The sequence below is a fragment of the Xenopus laevis genome, chromosome 9_10L (genome assembly GCF_017654675.1).
Source record: "Xenopus laevis strain J_2021 chromosome 9_10L, Xenopus_laevis_v10.1, whole genome shotgun sequence".
In the NCBI taxonomy this organism is placed as follows: Eukaryota; Metazoa; Chordata; class Amphibia; order Anura; family Pipidae; genus Xenopus; species Xenopus laevis.
Window position 1 is genome coordinate 14206825 of NC_054387.1, and position 18207 is coordinate 14225031.

An 18207-nucleotide genomic window follows, 5' to 3' on the forward strand; every position below is an offset into this window, starting at 1 on the left:
ATCCAGATTTTTCATCTTGACGTTTAAAGAGCGGTCAACCTAAATGGACTTTCTGGGAGATGCCTAAACTTATGTACCAGGCAGAAGCAAAGCTTGGGCCATAACTGGGCACGGCCTGGTGATGTGTTTTTTTTAATCATTGCTTGAGTTCTACCCACCACCAGCATTTGTCACTTATTTCATTTGTTCTTAGCAGTTGCTTGACCCAAGTGAAGATGGTTAGTCCAGACACAATATGCAAGTGATTTCCTTGGCTTATTGAACTGATTCAGCAATTTGGAATGGCCAAACGGCAAGAATGAAACTTTTGAGGAGGGACCCAAAAAAAATCTATTTGAAAAAATATAAGGAAACAAAATATTTGAAAATAACACATGATCCAGATTTATAAAACAAATTTCCCCTTTGATATAAACAAAAATTATCTGATACAAGATATATAAGAGTTATAAGTAGCTATATATTTCAAGTTTTAATCAAAAGGGGGAACCTCCACTTGCAGTTCGGGATATGAATTCACGTTTTTATGCCCTAAACACATACAGAGATAGTTTTTGCTGAACCATATTTTACAGGTAAATGATTGATGTGAGTCAGTCAACATCAACTTCTGAGGTCAACCAGTTCCCATTCAAGTGAAAAATGCCCTGTCTTGGTCTGTAGGTCGCAGCATTAATGCACATAATCTGAACCGCTCCTGTGGCCTCAGCCTAAAACAAAGCTTCTGTTCAGATTAGGTCTTACTCTTGCCTTAAACCTGTGTTAAACATTAATAGGATTGCTTTAGCTTAATGGAAAGGAACGTTATGCAGGTTTTCCTTTCATGCTGTTAAATCCCTATAGAGGTGCCACTCTCTGTTACTCATAGGGTTGGGCTGGTTGTTACTGTACATCTGCTTGCTCTGTAACTAAGAAAGCATCCAGCATGTCTGCAAATTAATTTCATTTTCTGCAAAACCAATTTGCCTCTGATCAAACAATTTTCTGCTCATCTTCTTTAGGGGGGGGGGGGATTAGTGACACACTGAGCTGTGTAAGTAGTATTTAAAGGGGGAATGTACCTAATTTATACATAGAGTTTACATTTGATTTTCTTCCCAGAACATTCCTTTTCTGCATATTTGTATTTATACATATGAGTAGGAGGTGCCATATTGTTTCCATTAGACAGTACAGTATGAGGGTATAGCTTATTGTGTGCCCAGAACATTCCTTCTCTGTATATTTGTATTTATACATATGGGAAGGAGGTGCCATATTGATTCCCTTAGGGCTTAGACAGTACAGTATGAGGGCAGAGCTTATTGTGTGCCCAGAACATTCCTTCTCTGTATATTTGTATTTATACATATGGGAAGGAGGTGCCATATTGTTTCCCTTAGACTATACAGTATGAGGGTATAGCTTATTCTGAACCCAGAACATTCCTTCTCTGTATATTTGTATTTATACATATGGGAAGGAGGTGCCATATTGATTCCCTTAGACAGTACAGTAACAGGGGATAGCTTATTGTGTGCCCAGAACATTCCTTCTCTGTATATTTGTATTTATACATATGGGAAGGAGGTGCCATATTGTTTCCCTTAGACAGTACAGTATGAGGGTATAGCTTATTGTGTGCCCAGAACATTCCTTCTCTGTATATTTGTATTTATACATATGGGAAGGAGGTGCCATATTGTTTCCCTTAGACAGTACAGCATGAGGGTATAGCTTATTGTGTGCCCAGAACATTCCTTCTCTGTATATTTGTATTTATACATATGGGTTGAAGGTGCCATAGACAGTACAGTATGAGGGTTTAATTTATTTTGTACCCAGAACATTCCTTCTCTGTATTTTTGTATTTATACATATGGAAGGGAGGTGCCATATTGTTTCCCTTAAGATGGCCATAGACGCAAAGATCTTATCATATGATCGGTCGTTAGGCCAGTCGGACAGGTTAGAAAATTTCTGTCGGCTGCCGATAATATCTCTGTGTGTATTGACGATTGTACGATTTTCAGTGGGAGACTGTCACTAGCTTTGTGTATTGTACTATTACTGTCAGGGGCAGAACATCAGCTGATCTGTTCTTTAACTACTTTATTTGTTTGGAATGGTAAGACTTCTGAATGGTTAGTGGCAGGTCAGGAGATGGGAAAGTCTGATCGTACGTTGATTCGTATGATCGGATCTTTGCGTCCATGGCCAGCTTTAGACAAGTTAGACAGCTCAAAGAGCAACTATACTCCCTCTCGAACTTGTGTCAGGGTAAATGTGCTGCAATATGGCTGGATGCTACTAAGCAGGGCTAATCTGTAATTTAGCACTGATTTTCCTTCAAGTAAATATCTCTTCCTATTCATGTTTTCTCTGAACGCTGCTATATTTCAGGCTGGAGGAGACATTACTCATTAACATTCTCGCTCAAACGAACTCGCTCGGCTCGACTCTATGGAAAGGCGGAAGAATCAATAAACGTGTGAAATAATGAACCATTTTGTTTAGATAAAAAGAGAATTCTATAGAAGTTCCGGCCGACGGGATGAGAAGGACTGAGAGGTAGAGAGCAGCCTCGAGCTCTTATTGATTACTGATCTGCGTTACTCTGGCCTTGCTGCTCTCCGCTGAGGCTTGCCAATAAGCTCTGTGCTGCCTCCAACTTTCACAACTCAGGCTCCTAGTGATTGGCTGCTCTGCAAACCGGAATGGCCAAGGTCGTTGCTAAAGTGCAACCGATAACAGTTACATTTACTTGTGATATACTTAGGGGTTGTTCGTCTTACCATAACTTTTAGTATGATGTAGAGAGTGATATTCTGAGACAATTTGCAATTGGTTTTCATTTTTTATTATATGTGGTTTTTGAGCTATTTAGCTTTTTATTCAGCAGCTCTCCAGTTTTAAATTACAGCAATCTGGTTGCTAGGGTCCACATCACCCTAGCAACCATGCATTGATTTGAATAAGAGGCCGGAATATGAATCGGAGAGGCCTGAACTGAAAGGTGTATTAAAAAGTAGCAATACCAATACATTTGTAGCCTTACAGAGCATTTGTTTTTTTTTAGAAAGCTCTTGAAAGCTTTAAAAAGTCAGAAGGAAAAGGCAAATTATTAAAAATAAACTCTAATAAAAAAAATAACAATTGAAAAGTTGCTTCGAATTGGCCCATTCTATAACCACCCGTTTAATGCTGGGCACTGCACGTAGCATAGATTGCACCAATAACAAAAGAGACATCATGGCAGTTGCACTTTGGTGCCGCTAGTAAGCACACAACTCCTAATGCAGACATATCGACTCGAAAAGACTTTTCCGATTTGGTCCCCCCCCCCGATGACTTGTACTAACAGCCCAATGTCCTACATGTAAATTTACATAAACACCCAATCCTTGAACCCACCCAAAAATCGACAGTTCCACGGTGTGTGAAATGCTTTATGTGCTATAGGCAGGGCCACGATACTATTGGATTAGCAGCAGGTCCGGACTGAGAATTAAAATAGGCCCTGCCATTTCAGGTACACAGAGGTCCAAACACAAAGGCCCAAACAGCCCCCACCAGCCCACTAAATACTGACTTTCTATGGCAACTTATAGCAGCCCCTCAGAACCCACAGATTGCCAGTCCGGGCCTGATTAGCAGGGCCCTCCATCAGGCCCTGGATTGGAAGTTAAAATAGGCCCTGCCATTCCAAGTACACAGAGGCCCAAACAGCCCTTTACCAGCCCACTATATGGTAACTTTCTAAGGAACCATACAGCAGCACCTCTGGCATTTGCCAGAACCCACAGATTGCCAGTCCGGGCCTGCTTTCCTCCATCCAAGCCTGCTTACCACCTGTGGGACTTGCCAAGTAGGAGCCAATATTAAAAATGCTCTCATGTATTTGACCGTGCCCTAGAGGTGCCATGTTACAACCAACACACCCATTGCCTGCAGTCTAATCTCTGGATCCATACCTCCCAATATTTTGGAAATAAAAAGAGGGACAAAAAAGTTGGCAAATTTTTTTTACCACGCCCATTTTTGTGGCCACACCCCCTAAATGCCATGTTCATTTTACAAAATTTGGCAGGTTATGAAAGTTTTGAACATATTTCTGTGTTTTTTTTCAGTTATTACAGTTTTGCTAATGAAGGTGAATTTCCCTTTAAGCTGTGAGTCTAACATTTCCCAAGGGACCTGTTATCTTATATTGTACAATTACTTATTTGCTTAACTCGAATTTGTTACAAAAGTATCTTATCTGCAGCTGTGGCTGTTCTGGGCTCTCTGCCAAAAGCCAATTAAGTTAGAAACTTTGTTTCTTTTTCTGGCTGTTCAGTGCAGAGAAAATCTGGACTTTCCAGTACAAATGAGGGACTGCGGGTTGAGCTGTCAAAAGAGCGGCTGTCCCTCTAAAAACGGGACAGTTGGGAGGTATCCCTACTGCCATAGAGCCGTGTTCAGTATTCCCACCTGCCACCCCCCGCCACCACCACAATGGTCAGGCCCAGGCTATAGGCGTAGGAGTGTATGTTAATAGGCATGTAATTATCCATGCTGAAACTTTTCCTATGCATAGGAGGAAACTTTGCAGCAGAACTCCCTGCCGTCCCTCATTGACTATTTTTGGCAACTAATTTCTCTTGGCTGGGAATATTAATTTCAGCATTTATTTAGTTCCAGCACAAATTATAAATGGTCTTTTTTTTTCTTCCTGTTCCTTTTTATGAACACAGAACGGGGGAGAGTTGTAAGTACTGAGTGCGACAGAGACGAATGGTATAACTTACTATCTATTCCATTGGGGCCATGTGCGTTTGTGCAGGGAGAATGCGCCTGCCGACCTGAATAATGATCCACTGATAGCCTTAAAGGAAAACTATACCCCTCCGAACAATGTAGGTCTCTATAAAAATATATTGCATATTGCTTCATGTAAATAAGACATTTTCATTTAATATACTTTTCTAATAGTATGTGCCATTGGGTAATCATATATAGAAAATTGCCATTTAAAAAAAATAAGTACCGCCCCCTGGGATTGTAGGATTCACGGTGCACACAAACAAGCCAAACAAACCATACATGTTGGGTCACATGAGCCAATTAACAGACAGAGTTCTGTCTTTTTCTTCCTCACTTCTTCCTGTTACACTAAAGCTCGCCATACACAATCAGATCCTCTTGTTTGGGGATGTTGCCAAACGAGCGGATCACTCCCCGATATGCCCACATTGAGATGGGTGATATCGGGCTGATCCGATCGTGGGTCAGTGGCGTAACTACCGGGGGAGCAGGGGGTGCGATTGGGCCAGGGCCCGCACCCCCTCAGAGCCCCCCCGGCAGCTCGTGCCACTGTTCTAATGCGACCGTTTCTGGCCGTACAGAGGGGGCGGGGCCCGGCTGCACGTCCTGCGCCAGGGCCCGCCCCCCTCTAGTTACGTCGCTGTCGTGGGTCCTAGGGCCCACTGATCGGATTAGAATGGAGGCCGGGATCCAACTGAATATTTTTACCCTGCCCGTTCGGCATCTGCCCAACTTTCGCCCAGATATCAATCGGGAAAGCCCGTCGGAGGGCTCTACAAACGGGCCGATAAGCTGCTGACTTGGTCTGTTGGCAGCTTTTATCAGCCCATGTATGGGGGCCTTTAGAGTTGTAGTATTTCTGGTCAGGTAATCTCTGAGGCAGCACACAAACATCATAATATGGTGGCTCAAGGCAAGAGATGTAAAAGGGCAATATTTACTTAAATATATATATTCCAGTTTGATAAGATTCTTTAAAGGGGTTGTTCACCTTCAAACAACTAATTGTTTTCAGAGAGATCACCAGAAATAATGACTTTTTCCAATGACTTTCTATTTGTGACCCTTTTTCTATTATTGAAGTGTCAAGTGTCTTTTTTCACCTTCTGAAGCAGCCTTGGGAAGGGGGGTCGCCGACCCTGTAAACTGTTCTAAATAGATACATTTAGTGGATATGATTCTTATCTTTGTCCCTGCTGAGCAGAATCTCTGGGTTTCATTACAGGCAGCTGTTAGAATTGATACAATAGTTGTTAATATTCCAGAGATGCTGCTGAGAAATGTATCAACTAAATGTTGCAAAATTGTAACAGTTTAGAGTCTGCACCGGAATTACTGAACTGCCAGACTCAACACCAGAGACACGAAAATTCAACTTTAAAACTTTAGAGATTTTGGAAAAACAGTAAAAAATAAATAATGGAAAGTAATTGAAAAAAGTCTTTATTTCTGGGGAACAATCTGAAAACAACTGAATTGAAAAAAGTGTTGGAAGGTAAACAACCCCTTTAATATGCTACTTAATTTGATATAAACTTTTGCTTTAGTATTCATTTGGGGGTAAAGTTTTCCTTTAATCTCACTTAGGGGGCATATTTATCAAGGGTCGAATATCGAATTGAAAAAAATTCAAAATTCGTATTCAAAAAGTCCAACTGAAACAAAGTCAATTAAGTTTTTTTTGGTTCGAATAGGTCCATATTCTGCTGAATTCGAATCAAAGGAATATCGCATTCGAAAGAATTCAATTCTACGTTTATCGAAAAAAAAAAATCTTTGATTTTTCAAAGTCCACCAATTGACTCCAAGGTTCTAGGAGGTCCCCCATTGGCTAAAACAGCAACTCAGCAGGTTTTAGATGGCGAATGGTCGAAGACGAATTTTTAAAGAGACAGTACATGATAAATTTCGATATTCGAATTTTCGAATTTTTTTCAAATTCAGATTGAATATTCCCTAGTCGAAGTACACAAAAAATAGCTCGAAATTCGAGTTTTTTTATAAATCTGCCCCTTAGTGTGTGCCTTTTCACACGTGTCTTAGTGCTAATGTGTGAATATCTCATATACAGTTCGGGCGCATGCTTGTCTGTTGCCACATTTTAACCTAATTCCATGACCCAGGCCATATGCCCCAGTTACTCCACCCAATCTGCTGCAACCATGTCCAGTTGCAACCCATTTTCTCCCCAGATCCCATCTGTTTTGGGGTAAACAGTTATCAAGTATGACGAGTGTACATGTATGCATGTCTGTGTGTTTTTATTTTAGTGCCTAGGTGAGTGTGTGTGTCTGTATTAGCAGGTGTGTGCTTATGTGGTGCAGTCTCAGTGCCCAAACTGAATCTGTTGCGCAATAATATTGCAGGCTGGATGCATGTATTTTTCCCTGTCACTCTTGGGAGGGGAGCAGCCATAATAGTACAGGTACGGGATCTGTTATCTGGATACCCGTTATGCGGAAAGTTCCAATTTACGGAAATCCCATCTTCCATAGACTCCATTTTATCCAAATAATTCAAATTTTTAAAAATGATTTCCTTTTTCTCTGTAATAATAAAACAGTAGCTTGTACTTGATCCCAACTGAGATATAATTAATCCTTATTGGAAGCAAAAACAGACTGTGGTTATTTAACGTTAACTAGGGATGGGCAAATTTTTTTCGCCTCGTTTCGCTGAAATAATTAAGCCCATAGACTTGTATGGCAGTGTGCGTCAAAAAAAATTTGCTTGTCAAAAAAAATTTCGCCGCACAACAAAATGTTTTTGACGCCCATAGACTTTAATGGGCGTCTGCGACATTTCGGCGGCGGCGGTTATTTTTTGGCGAAATTAAACGGGTAAAATTCACCCGTCCATAATGTTAACATGATTTTCTTCTTAGGAGCGAAGATCCAAATCTGTGGATAACAGGTCCAATACCTGTACATAGGGTCGCCACCTGGCCGGTATTTTTTTCCAGAAAAGATGGCAACCCTACCTGCACATCTGGCTGCAGTGCTGAACAGTAAAGGGGACCTCTGCATTGGTGCCGGGCTCTTAGTACTTGTCCTGGAAAATGTTTAGGCACCACTAGTGATGGTCGTCTTTATTCGTCAAGCATGGATTTGCCGCGAATTGCCCTCGAATGTATTCACGAAACTGCTGGGAAAATATGTGCTACAAAAAAAAAAATTGTTGCGCGTCAAAATTATTCGAACGTCCTTCAATGCATTTGAACAAAAGAGTCGCACGTATAAAATTTGTCACTCGTATCAAAATCTTGATGCGTAACAATTTTGACCATTGACTTCAATGCGTTTCACCTATTTTTTTGACGTTTCATGAATTTTCCGGTGAATCGAAACGCCACAGATTCGCCCATCACTAGGCACCACCTACTCTTTTACACTCGGTGACCCATTTATAGACTCCCCTAAAGACATAATGCCAAACTGCAGACTTTTAGTTTTATTCTGACTTTGCACTTTAACATTGCGAGCATCATGGTTATAACTGATCCCATCTATTATGCAGTATTCTTTCTGTGCAACTCTGAGCTCCAGGGTAAGAATCTCCCACTTTAAGAAAAAAATGTGTTTTGGATATTTTCCTAAATCAGCAATTTTTCCAGCAACATTATTCCTCTGCACAAGAAGAATGAAAAGTTTATAATTATTTTTTTTTTGAACCCTTCCCCTTAATGATGAGCTGTCTGCCTCCTCACAAGGTACCAGTCTGGGTGTTCCTACCCAGCACTCTCCTCTGACCCAGCCGCTGCATTCGAAGCCTGCCAATCAGCAAGGGAAATCTAGAATTGGTCCCGGCAGCTAATTATTGGCACAGGCAAATCTGCTGACCTGGAATAGTGAGTGCAGGGGAGACTTTCTGTGCCTGGGGCAAGCGCTGGTTACAGTTCTGTCGGAGCAGCTCCAGTTTTTCAATTATGTAACAGGTGCGCTTTGTGAACTGCTTGACTATTGGTGCCGAGGGACCTCAACGGCTTTAGTCTTAGCCTGAAAGCAATGTAAAATCTGGGGAGGTTTGGGGGAAATTCAGCGAAATATATGTGGATAGTAATGTTCCGTCCATACTTTTGGGACGTCAGAGAAAATCATTAAAGGTTAAATGCTCACTCAGCCTAACTTTGTTCTCCCTTGATACTGACCTGTTGGTCCTGCTGTCAGTCTGGGATGTATTACAGCATATTTGCAGTTGGGGAAAAAGTTGAGGCTGTTGGCAAAGTTTTAAATCTTTCTGAAAGTATCAAAAGATACCCTTGTACTGCCGGTGCACCTGGTTGTGTGCCATAGGCCTAAAGGTGACCATACATCTCCTGTTCAGTGTCGGACTGGGATGCCTTGAACCCACCAGAAAACCTTAGACTGTGGGCCCACCTTAGACCATGGACTCAATTTCCAAACTATATTTCCTCCTCTCCTCACTCAACCTCTTTATTATCCCAGTCTTTTATATCTACTTAATATATTCTTCCATTATTAAGCATTTGTTTCCCATAAAGAAATAGGGAATCACCATAAAATATGCTAAATGGTTAGAAGCAAGAGGACCCACTCACACCTGGGCCCACCAGGAGTTTTCCTGGTGGGCCAGTCCGACACTGCTCCTGTTCTTAGATACCACTCCAGACCCTGGGCATGCAATAAGCTCACATACTGTAATCTGTAAAACAATATGAAATCCCCTGCCCATATACATATATAAATACAAATGTAAAGAGAAGGATTGTTCTGGGCACACAATAAGCTATACCCTCATACTGTACTGTCTAAGGGAAACAATATGGCACCTCCTTCCCATATGTATAAATATACAAATATACAGAGAAGGAATGTTCTGGGCACAGAATAAGCTATACCCTCATATTGTACTGTCTAAGGGAAACAATATGGCACCTCCTTCCCATATGTATAAATACAAATATACAGAGAAGGAATGTCCTGGGCACACAATAAGCTATACCCTCATACTGTACTGTCTAAGGGAAACCATATGGCACCTCCTTCCCATATGTATAAATACAGATATACAGAGAAGGAATGTTCTGGGCACACAATAAGCTATACCCTCATACTGTACTGTCTAAGGGAAACCATATGGCACCTCCTTCCCATATGTATAAATATACAGAGAAGGAATGTTCTGGGCACACAATAATCTATATGTTTATGTTCTAAAAGATACATAATTGCCTTGCTGACTGATAAAAAGAAACAGATCTGAATTAGTAGCAATAATGGGTTTAACGAGTAAGTAGATAATAAGCAGCACTGGGTTTGGATTTGCTCACTGTTTAGAACATCACCCCAAATAACGGAAACCCTGGCAGATAATTCAGTGTTATTGTTAGAGCATTTCCCAGCACTAATAAACTACCTTTATTGGGCTTTTTCCCCTCTTACCATTTAGTCTGAAAGATGATTCTGTTTCCTCCAATAACAGTAAGAATAAAGCGGGGCTGTTAGCTAGAGACGAGACCCGCGCCTTTAAATGACAAGGAAACAAATGTCTTTAATTTCCACAAAGAAAGAAATTGTTACAAATTCCTCCTTTGCTGGGAATCGACTCTCTGAACTGTTGTGGGTCTTTATTTTATTTATTTTTTTTAAAAGGAAGTTGAAAAGTTGGGCAAATCCCTACAGATTTCTATTATATCAATGAACCTTATTCAGTTTGCGGATGTGCTTATGTGTCATGGTACCTTTTTGTTAAAAGGTTTGTGACGGCTGATGATGTCATCACTTTTCTTGTTAAGTCATTAAAGTCTCAAGGGGTTAAGCAACAAAATACAGTAGTGGGGGCCAGTGGAATACATTTCCCAGTCTAAAAAATATACACTGAGATAAGTCATCCCCCTTGGAAGACATAGAGGCCCATTTATCAAAGGATGAATTTTGAATTCATGTGAATTTTTCTTAAATTCGAATATACTCACAATTCGACTAGGAGGTTATTTAAAGGAAAACTATACCCCCAAAATGAATACATAAGCAACAGTTTATATCATAATAAGTGGCATATTAAAAGAATCTTATCAAACTTGTGTATATATTTAAGTAAATATTGCCCTTTTAAATCTCTTGCCTTGAACCACCATTTTGTGATGGTCTGTGTGCTGCCTCAGAGATCACCTGACCAGACATACTGCAGCTCTAATTGTAACAGGAAGAAGTTTTGAAGCAAAAGACAGAACTCTGTCTGTTAATTGAGTCATGTGACCTAACAAGTAAGTGTGTTGGCATGTTTGTGTGTACGGTGAATCGTAAGATCTCAGGGGGCGGCCTTTATTTTTTAAAATGGCAATTTTCTATTTACGATTACTCAATGGCACATACTACTAAAAAAGTATATTATTATGAAAATGTTTTTTTTACATGAATCATGGTTTTACATATGAGCTGTTTTATACAATATATTTTTATAGAGACTTACATTGTTTAGGGGGTATAGTTTTCCTTTAAGAAAAAAAATTGAATGTCTAATATTCAATCGAATGGTTCTGACCCGAAAATATGAATCGTATGCGCTTCGTATTCAATTCGTACAAAACGAGTTTTTCTCCCGAAAAAAACCCTCAAATGTCAGGAAGGCTATTAATATCTCCAAATGGCTCAAAAGACCTCTGCCATTGACTTGTAAATGAACTCGGCAGGTTTTAGGTGGCGAATATTCCAAATAGGACTGTTTCCATGGTTGAGTTGGGATAAATCTCACATTCGAATTTACATTGGAATAGGGCGATTAAAATTCTAATGTGTGAATTTTGACACTCGAAAATTCGAATTTACTATTCAACCCTTGATAAATCTGCCCCATAGTGTTAATCCAAGGATTCCCATTATTTGCAATCCATTGCATGAGGTTGAGATGGCACCCATGTTTTTGGGAGTCATGGGGGCAAAGCGCGGAACGCTAGTGTTAATTCGGTAGCGTTTGGCATTTTCGCTACTGCGCAAATTCACTAACGAACGCTGGCGTAGTTTCGCTAGTGTTACTTCGCAACCTTACGCCAGGCGAATTTTCGCTAGCGACGAAACTACGCAAATTCGCTAACTTGCGCAGTGTACTGAACGCTACCTTTTACGCTAGACTTCCTTCGCCACCTCAGACCTGGCGAAGCGCAATAGAGTAGATAGGGATTGTTTAAAAAAAGTCAATTTTTTTTCTAAGTCCCAAAAAAACGCTGGCGTGTTTTCTACATGATGGCTGATAGGCTGAAAAAGATCGAAAATTTTTTGGGGCTCCCCTCCTTCCCCCCTACATTTCCTGACTCATGGCAACTTACCTAGACAGTGGGCACATGTGTAGGGCAAAATAAAATTTTTATTTGCTGATTTGAAGGTTTTCTAGGCATTTGTAGTGCAGATACGTGTTCCTCCATTGAAATTTGAATTTCGCGCCGTATGCAAATTAGCCTTCGCTAGCGTAACTTCGCTTTATATAGCGAATCAACGCTAGCGCAACTTCGCAACCTTACGCTACCCCTGTGCGCAACTTCGGATTTTAGTGAATTTGCGGAGCCCTGGCGAAACTACGCCTGGCGAAGTGCGGCGAAGTTGCGCCTGGCGCAACTTCGCATCTTAGTGAATTTGCCCCATGGTTCCTTAGGGGCAATGTAGATGGCTTGGTGCCCTTAATTAGGAATGCACAGAATCCAGGATTTGGTTGTGGATTTAGCCAAGATTCTTCCTTTTTCAGCAGGATTTGGCCGAATGCAAAATATCATGTGTTTTTTGTCAAGCAAACAAGGATGTAAAACATTGTGTGTGTGTGTATATATATATATATTTTTTTTTTTATACTCTCGTTCCCTCTCTTTACCCTAATTTTCATATGCAAATTAGGGTTCGGATTCAGTTCAGTATCTGACTGAATCTTTCACAAAGGATCGGGAATTTGGCTGAATCCTAAACTAGTGGATTCGGTGCATCCTTACCGTTAATACCTCCTATTGTTATCCCTCAGAGCCCATAGGCTGCTTTCATTTGATAGAGGTAGGTTTTTTCCTGCTTAACTAGGATAAGCTTGTAACTAGGGATGCACTGAATCCAGGATTCGGTTCTGGATTTGCCCTTTTTCAGCAGGATTCCCTCTGCCTGGTCAAATCGAATCCGAATCCTAATTAGGGGCATGGAGGGAAATTGTGTGACTTTTTATCACAAAACAAGGAAGTAAAAATGTTTTCCCCTTCCCACACCTTCCCATATGCAAATTTGGTTCGGTATTTGGCTTTCTTGAAGAATTCGGTGGTTCGGCCGAATCCAAAATAGTGGATTCGGTGAATCCCTACTTTTGACCACTGATTTGTGGCCTAATCTCACAGATGAGAAATAACAATCTGATCTTCTATCATTGGAGAGATTATCTCCCAGAAATTAATGAGCTCACATAATTTGTGGTTGTATTATTATATATGACTGCAAAATCAATCAATGTTATATGATGTGTCTCCAACAGGAAAGAGCTCTGCCATAATTAATAAGAACATGCAGATGAAGATGCCATAGAGTTTCTAGAGATGAAAACCACCATTACTAGGTAAGTTGTTTGCCTGTTTTCACTTTCACTGTGTGGGGTCTTTGGATTTATATCGGGAATGTGTGTTGAATTTTTTAAAATTTTTCGATGAAGTTCTAATTGCCAAAAGGGGACATAGTCCAAAAGAAGGGGGAGTGGCCACTGTGGTTTATGGGTGGATCAAGGTAGTGGCCTAGGTAGGTTGAGGGCGGCATGTGAATGAGGCAACTAAGTACCCGCAATACAGGTATGGGACCTCTTATGCAGAATTCTCGGGATGTGGGGGGTTTCTGAATAAGGTGTCTTTCCATAATTTGGACCTCCACACCTTACATCTACTAAAAAATAATTTAAACATTAAAAAACCCAATAGGATTGTTCCACTTCCAATAATGAGTAATTCTATCTTATTTGGGATCGAGTACAAGGCTCTATCTTATTATTACAGACAAAAAGGAAATTCTTTTTTTATAATTTTAATTATTTGATTAAAATGAAGTCTGTGCTTTCTGGATAATGGGTTTGTGGATAACAGATCCCATACCGGTATTAATAGGATAGAACCCTTAGATACATGAAATGATTGCGATTCGTCATTGTCTTGGTCTTAACTGGGCCTTTAATGTCTTAAATATGAAGCCATTTATAAAAAATGAGTATATGACAACAAATATACAACAGCGTCGTTATAAATCAGATGTTTCCATGAGCAAACAATTAATTGGCCTAATTACCTAATGAATAAAATCACATTATTAATTCATTTGTATTGATTTCTCTGTCTATAAATAATGTCTCCTGAGCAAAACGCTTCCTCTCATCCAGTGCACTTAATCCACATAAACTGGCTCAGCCATTATACTCATAGAGGCTAAGTGATTATTTGTGCCCTGGGTACCCCTGGAACTATAGCAGGGTGACTGTTACCCAATGTTTCTATGTATTTGTAACCTTGTTATGAGCTAAGGTTGCCCAGCCCGAAGGTCAGTTAGGGTAAGATTTGGGGTGAGTGCTTATTTGTGCCCTGGGTACCCCTGGAACTATAGCAGGGTGACTGTTACCCCAATGTTTTTATATATCTGTAACCTTGTTATGAGCTAAGGGGGCCCAGCCTGAAGGTCAGTTAGGGGGAGATTTGGGGTGAGTGCTTATTTGTGCCCTGGGTACCCCTGGAACTATAGCAGGGTGACTGTTACCCCAATGTTTTTATATATCTGTAACCTTGTTATGAGCTAAGGGGGCCCAGCCTGAAGGTCAGTTAGGGGGAGATTTGGGGTGAGTGCTTATTTGTGCCCTGGGTACCCCTGGAACTATAGCAGGTGACTGTTACCCCAATGTTTTTTTATATATATATATATATATATATATATATATATATATATATATATATATATATATATATATATACACGTAACCTTGTTATGAGCTAAGGGGCCCAGCCTGAAGGCCAGTTACCGTATATACTCGCGTATAAGCCGAGATTTTCAGCACCCAAAATGTGCTTGAAAATCCTACCTCGGCTTATACGCGGGTCAGCTGCCTTACCGGTAGCGTTGAATCACACATGCTCCCAGCCGCGAAGAAAAGCAACAGCGCAAGGAGTGTGTGCGCACGCTGACGTCATCAGCTCAGCGACGTGACAACTCCGGCGCCGGCTCTCCCCTTCCGGCTCTCCCCTTCTGCCTGCCAGCATCAGCTGCCCCTACCCCAGCGATCGCGGAGAAGGAAAGTGAAAAAATAAATCAATCTCAGCTGGACAGCTTTAATCCATTGTCCCTGGTCTCCAGTAGTAGGATATGCGTGCTGCCGAGAAAGAAGTACAGGACCTGGGTGACGTCACGGATTTATTCACTATAAACTTTGAAGGGGCCCAGCAGCAGAGAGAAGCTTCCCCTCCCACCCACTAACAACTCTGGGCAGCCTTTGAAGGCGATCAGCGCCTACTACAGGGAGCAGCTTCCTGACTCTCCCCTCCCATTGGAGCAAATTTACCGGTAAGGCAGCTGTCTTCTTAATACCGGTATATCTATTTCATCTACCAGAGGTTTTTTTTTTATCATTGTACGATGAATTAATGTTTTAAGCATCATGGCTTGATTTTTAACATTAAACCGACTGTTTGATATTTCTGAGACTTTTCTGAGTTGTGTCTAGGCTTATACGCGAGTCAATAAGTTTTTCTGGTTTTCATAGGTAAAATTAGGTACCTCGGCTTATATGCGGGTCGGCTTATACACGAGTATATACGGTAAGTTAAGATTTGGGGTAGTTCTTATTTATGCCCTGGATCTATAGCAGGGTTAAAGGTATCCCAATTAACAACTACTTAAATAATACTATATAAAGGCCTCTATGGGGACCAAAACATTTGATGCACTGCTTTGAAAACCTAAATGAGGCATATTTTATTCCGTTATTTTGGCAGTTCTGGTTCATATTTTGATTATAGATAGTATATCATGGACCACTTTGAGGCATTATTATTATTATTTATGAATGTCTAATGTATGTTATCATCTAGCCCTGCTTCCCCCAGACAATATTTGCAATATTATCCAGCCAAAACCATATGTGCTCCAGGTCCTGTGTATTTCTTTTTAATCACTGGGAAAGAAGCTGCCATATAAATTATTCTTTGACAATACAGTGATTTTATATATCCAGAAGAGGGAGCTTTGATGTATCACAGTTCTTTCCCTGCCCCTATCCATTTCTAGCTGAACAGTGGCATTTAGGGGCAGATTTACTAAGCTTGAGTGAATAGTTCGAATAAAACAATATTCGAATTTCAAAGGATTTTTTTGGGTACTTTGACCATCGAATTGGTCAAATTCAATCGAATCGAATGATTCGAACTATTCAAAATAAGAATCATTCGACCGGGCGATAATCGAAGTACTGCCACCTTAAACCTACCAAGGTGCAATGTTAGCCTATGGGGACCTTCCCCAGCACTTTTCTAAGTTCAAAGCTTTTGCTCTAAATCCTTTCGAATTTGAAGGATTTTTACTTCGAGGGTCGAATTCGAGGGTTTTTTAACCCTCGAAATTCAACCCTTGATAAATCTGCCCCTTATGGTCCATAAAAGAATTGTATCGGATAGAATTGGGCACTAGTACTAGTATTTTCACTAGGGCTCTATGGTGGACATTTTTAATTCTTTTATTTTTATGTTAAATATAATTGCAAAAGAGGTATTTATATTGCTTATATGTATTGGTATCTCAAGCCCAAGGAATAAAGCTCTGATCGCAGTCCATAATGGATTATTCCATTTGCACACTGTATGTATCTGTGGAATAACGTTTATATCCTACTGCATGTGAGGATTCTTATAAAAACAGAGAGGCAGCAGAAAACTTCTGGTGGCATTATTCTGCTTTTCCTAAAAATGTGCCGTAATGTGGGAAAAGTTGCGGCTAACACAGGCGCCAGTTGTTTGCTTCCCTCCTGCTCATCTTCACCCACTGTAGACTGGAGAGTAAATTGAATATCTCCTTGCTCCTAATTCTGATTAACTGATCGGAGCACAACGGCAGCCCCTTATTAAATTCCATATCATGGTTATTAAATTGCAGTCCAAAAGGTTTGATGAATTTCATGTTGTGCTCTAAATTCAGCTGCCTCTGCTCTATAAGAACCATAGCATTTACACACACACCCCTAAATATACCCTTCACACATCTATTAATACATGCTCTCACACACACACCTGCCATAACATTCACACATAATCTAATATTTAGACACACATCAGAGATTCACACACAGACACATGTGTGGCCCCTAGAATCATCCCTTCCTTATCCCATTGTAGCCTTAGGGAAGTGCATAGGAAATGCAGATTTTGTCTGGTAGAGGGGAAATAAAGAACCAGGCTTCCTGCCATCTTCCTGATCCGGCAAATCTGTTATCCGGAAAACAGTTATCCGGAAAGCTCTGAATTTCAGGTAGGCCGTCTCCTATAGACTACATTTTATCCAGATAATCTTTTACAATTTTTCAATAATTTCCTTTTTCTCTGTAATAATAAAACAGTAGCTTGTAATTGGTCCCAACTAAGATATATTTAATCCTTATTGGAAGCAAAACCAGCCTATTGGGTTCATTTAATGTTTACATCATTATCTAGTAGACTTATGGTATGAAGATCCAAATTACGTAAAGATCCGTTATCTTAAAAACTCCAGGTCAAGTATCCTGGTAACAGGTCCCATACCTGTACCAACGTCTGAACCCCTGGAACAGTATATAGGGGTTCTTTTGGGAAGACATGGAGCTTGGGGCCATTTACAACAGTAACGTACGTAGGGAATTGAAATGTATGAAATATTATATACACCCAGGCAGTGATACTGAATTCCAGGGAACCAAATTCAGATGATTTTTGCCCAACTACATGCCTTGCTGAATTACGAAAACCTAGGCTGGTGTAGTTTATGGTGTACTCATTGTGTGTACCTCTCTATTGTATGCTGTTCAAAAGTTGTACATTTGTGGAATTTAATGACTTGCGTATCCATTCGCAGGTATCGTACTAAATTAATTTGTCAGTTTGGGTAATAATTGTAAGTAAAAAGGCAGTGGGCCAGCCTAGAAATTATGGGTGCGGTTTAAAGTGAGTGGGGCAAAATATTGTGCAAATATGAACTGATAAAATCACTTCAATTTAATAATCTAAATACTGGAGCCAAGAGTCCCTTTAAATAGATCGTTAATATTAGGGATGCACCGAATCCAGGATTCCGTTCAGGATTCGGCCAGGATTCGGCCTTTTTCAGCAGGGTTCGGATTCGGCCGAACTTAATCTGACTCCTAATTTGCATATGCAAATTAGGGGTGGGGAAGGAAATCACGTGCCTTTTTGTCACAAAACAAGGAAGTGAAAACATTTTTCACCTTCCC

At 40.4% G+C, this 18207-nt stretch overlaps 1 protein-coding gene across 1 annotated transcript in view; it reads left to right on the top strand.

The window, feature by feature from the left end:
* The window catches only part of LOC108700920 (breast cancer anti-estrogen resistance protein 3 homolog), a 248726-nt gene that overhangs the window by 36694 nt on the left and 193825 nt on the right, over positions 1-18207 (top strand). The window contains exon 3 of the mRNA XM_041577573.1: positions 13243-13323. The gene's annotated coding sequence lies outside the window, so the exon portion shown is untranslated. The remainder of the gene's footprint in view (positions 1-13242; positions 13324-18207) is intronic.